The sequence below is a fragment of the Bubalus kerabau genome, chromosome 4 (assembly GCF_029407905.1).
Source record: "Bubalus kerabau isolate K-KA32 ecotype Philippines breed swamp buffalo chromosome 4, PCC_UOA_SB_1v2, whole genome shotgun sequence".
Taxonomy (NCBI): Eukaryota; Metazoa; Chordata; class Mammalia; order Artiodactyla; family Bovidae; genus Bubalus; species Bubalus kerabau.
Window position 1 is genome coordinate 52,084,082 of NC_073627.1, and position 4,622 is coordinate 52,088,703.

Genomic DNA, 4,622 nt, shown 5'->3' on the forward strand with positions numbered 1-4,622 from the left:
TCTTTCTTGTCTACTTAAAGTATCCTCAAAGGACCTGGTTTCTTAGAAGCGGCACACCCTCTTTGAAACTAGATGTCTTCTTTGTAACTTTGGATCATTCCCCATTTAGGCAAGAGTAAATCTTGCAACATAATTTTATACATATATATGCTATTTTGCAAATGTCCCCTGGTGGACAGAACTAGTATAACAGTTCAGTTCAGTCGCTCAGTTGTGTCCAACTCTTGCGACCCCATGGACTGCAGCACGCCAGGCCTCCCTGTCCATCACCAACTCCCGCAGTTTACTCAAACTCATGTCTATTGAGTCGGTGATGCCATCCAGCCATCTCATCCTCTGTTGTCCCCTTCTCCTCCCGCCTTCAATCTTTCCCAACATCAGGGTCTTTTCCAATGAGTCAGTTCTTCGCATCAGGTGGCCAAAGTATTGGAGCTTCAGTTTCAGCATCAGTCCTTCCAATGAATGTTCAGGACTGATTTCCTTTAGGAAATTAGGGTTGACTGGTTGGATCTCCTTGCAGTCCAAGGGACTCTCAAGAGTCTTCCCTAACACCACAGTTCAAAAGCATCAATTCTTTGGCACTCAGCTTTCTTTATAGTCCAACTCTAACATCCATACATGGCTACTGGAAAATCCATAGCCTTGACTAGATGGACCTTTGTTGGCAAAGTAATGTCTCTGACCAAAATGTCATTTGAGGATAATAGAAAGGACCTGGGGATGAACAAACTCTCCATTTGGGTCTACTCTCAACACAAATCAGCCCTAAAGAGCTTCAGATGACTCCACCATCTTTTCTCTTTGTCTCTTCCGCTCCCCTCCAAGTTAATCACAATACAATCATTAAAAGGAAAGTGTTTTTGCAATTCATCTTGTCCAAGTTCTTGCTTATTGTGATAAGCAAGATATTTGGGAAAAATATATGGAGTAAAGGTTCAGGTGCTGAGCAATGTTGTTGTTGTTTAGTCACTAAGTCATATCTGACTCTTTGGAGACCCCATGGACTGTAGATCACCAGGCTCCTCTGTTCATGGGATTTTCCAAGCATGAATACTAGAGTGGGTTGCCATTTCCTTCTCGAGAGAGTCTTCCTGACCCAGTGATGGAACCCGCATCTCCCGCATCGCGGGCAGATTCTTTTACCGCTGAACCAACTGAGAAGCCCCAGGCAACGATGGGAAGTTAGTAGTGGATAAGTTCACTCTCCAGCAGTATAGAACACTCATACCCAACAGGAAAATCAGTAAACCAAAAATCCCATGTATCATGTGAGAATTCAATAGGTGCCTTATTATTTACAAAATAATGTAAGTCATCACTTTTTCTCCCCATCCATAATAGTAGTAACTAAAACCTCTGAAAACTTTTTAAACAAAGGTAAGAAGTATTCCATGACCTCTGACATAGAACACTTCTAGACAAGATCCTTCAAATCTTCTCTTGAGAAATATCACAGTAACACTGAAGTCCAATTTCTGGACTTAGGCGGAAAACTTATCTGAAACTTACGCAAGTACTTGAAACTCCAAATTATATATAATTTGACCTTTACTGAGCCTTATGGCAGAAAGTGAAGAGGAACTAAAAAGCCTCTTGATGAAAGTGAAAGTGGAGAGTGAAAAAGTTGGCTTAAAGCTCAACATTCAGAAAACTAAGATCATGGCATCTGGTCCCATCACTTCATGGAAAATAGATGGGGAAACAGTGGAAACCATGTCAGACTTTATTTTTTGGGGCTCCAAAATCACTGCAGATGGTTACTGTAGCCATGAAATTAAAAGACGCTTACTCCTTGGAAGGAAAGTTATGACCAACCTAGATAGCATATTCAAAAGCAGAGACATTACTTTGCCAACAAAGGTCCGTCTAGTCAAGGCTATGGTTTTTCCAGTAGTCATGTATGGATGTGAGAATTGGACTGTGAAGAAAGGTGAGAGCCGAAGAATTGATGCTTTTGAACTGTGGTGTTGGAGAAGACTCTTGAGAGTCCCTTGGACTGCAAGGAGATCCAACCAGTCCATTCTGAAGGAGATCAGCCCTGGGATTTCTTTGGAAGGAATGATGCTAAAGCTGAAACTCCAGTACTTTGGCCACCTCATGTGAAGAGTTGACTCATTGGAAAAGACTCTGATGCTGGGAGGGATTGGGGGCAGGAGGAGAAGGGGACGAGAGAGGATGAGATGGCTTGATGGCATCACTGACTCGATGGACATGAGTCTGAGTGAACTCCGGGAGTTGGTGATGGACAGGGAGACCTGGCATGCTGCGATTCATGGGGTCGCAAAGAGTCAGACATGACTGAGCAGTGACTGAAATGAACTGAACTGAATTGAGCCATGACAGGACTTCTTCAGTGGCTCAGCCATAATGAATCCACCTGCAATGCAGGAGATGCAGGACACTCGGGTTCAGTCCCTAGGTTGGGAAGATCCCCTGGAAAAGGGCATGGCAACCCACTCCAGTATTCTTGCCTGGAGAATCCTATGGACAGAGGAGCCTGGAGGGCTACAGTCCGTGGCGCACAAAGAGTCGGACACGACTGAAGGGACTGAGCACACACACACAAGCCATTACAGACATTTTCTGTTTCTTTCCCCTGTTGCTGTATCCTAGATTTAGGGAAATTGTACATTTTCTCCCTCTCTGCCAGCCAGAAATTTCACATTTGAATTTCAACTAGAGGAAGTGACACAAATAAACACCCATCTCAAGCTGTGTCATCTATAATGGTTTCTTAATTTTTAAGAAAATTTTTAAAAATTTATTCTTTTTGGCCACACCACATAGCATGCAGGATCTTAAGTTTCCTGACCAGGGATCAAACCTGCACTCCTGCAGTGGAAGCACAAGTCTTAATTAACCACTGGACTGCTGGGAAAGTCCCAACAATGGTTTCTGATGAAAATTTTAAAAAAATTAGAGGAAGGGACTGTATTTATGCATACATGAACATATTATTGTACATAATTCTCAAATTACTAACTACAACATTAAACTTAAAACTGTAACCAAAAAAAAAAGAGAGAGAGAGAGAGAAGGAGACTTGCCTGGTGGTCTGGTGGTTAAGAATCCGGCTGCCAATGTAGGGGACATGGGTTCGATCCCTGAACTAGAAGATCCCACATGCCAGGAGGCAACCGAGTCCATGTACTACAACTGCTGAAGCCCGAGAGCTCTAGGGCCCTTGTTCCACAAGAGAAGCCCCTCAAGGAGAAGCCAGAGCGCCGCAACTAGAGAGTAGCCCCCACCAGCCACAACTGGAGAAAATGAAGTAGCAACAAAGACGCAGCTCAGCCAAAAATCAAAACAAAATCAGAGGAGGGGACCTGGCAGACCCTCTGGGTTCTTACAGTGAGTCCCGTGGACCCGTCTCTGCTTTCAGAGCAGCTGTAGTGCTTAGTTCCGTGTGAGCTCAGGTATACCTAGCACTGACTGACGAGATAGCCCATGACTACATATTCTGCCCCAGGACATTTCCCCGTGCCACAGGAACCTGCTAGACCCATAGACAAAGTGTAGTCTGGAGCAAATTCATCCAAAGGGGAATGGGGGTGGATGCTGATCCAGCCTTCCATCCTTCAGATGCACCATTCTGGGAGGCATGCTATAGTTTCTCGGGAGTAGTTTCTCTGGCTAACTGGAGCCCCTGATGCCCACAGCAACCATCTAGATAATGACCCTTATGTGGCCTCTTCCTTCTCTGTTTCATTCTCCTCAGGCCCTCCTGGGATCATCTTCCAAATAAACTACCTTCACTCAATTCTTTGTCTCAGGCTCTGCTTTCAGATGAACTCAGGAGTCATTATTGGTATTCTCGGTACAGGGACTTAGATATCTTGGCACCTGGTCTCTCTAAGGAACCATGGCTGGGGATGGTTGTGAGTAGGAGAGAAGACCGCAGAGAACAGAGACAGATAAAGCAGAGGACTTCCCCTGGCTGAGACTCCATGTTCCCAATGCAGGGGTCTCCGGTTCAATACCTGGTCAGAGAACTAGATCCCACATGCTTCGACTAAGAATTCACAAGCCACAATGAAGTCTCAGCCACAGTCAAATAAATAAACAAATATTAAAGAAAAAAAGGATGAGGGGGGAGAGAAAAGAATCCAGAACTGGACAAGGCAGAAGAGGAAAGGCTTTGGTGGAATGGGGAAGAGGGTGAATGGAGATCCTGGACCATCCAAAAAAGAAGCACCGACCTTCACTCCAGGGAGGAGCCCAAGACGGTGCTGAGGCTATGGTGACATATGGTGTGCCTCCCTGCTATCCTCCTAATTCTTACTCTGATAGCTCTAATGATTCTGTGAGTCCCCGACAGAGGCAAAAGCATGCAGTCATGGCTATTGCCTCCACTCCAGAGATGATACATGACAAACACGAAAATTCTAAGGACAGAAGGGCATGGTCCAGGCGCTATGCCCAAGGATCCCTAGTTCATTCCTACTCTTCCTTAGCCCCTTGTTTCCCTGCTTTTCTGATACTCCCAGCTGCCCATGGGGCTTGCCCAGTAGCTCAGCGGTAAAGAATCCACCTGCAATGCAGGAGACGCAGGAGACATGGGTTCAATCCCTGGGTTGGGAAGATCCCCTGGAGGAGGGCATGGAAATCCACTTCAGTATTCT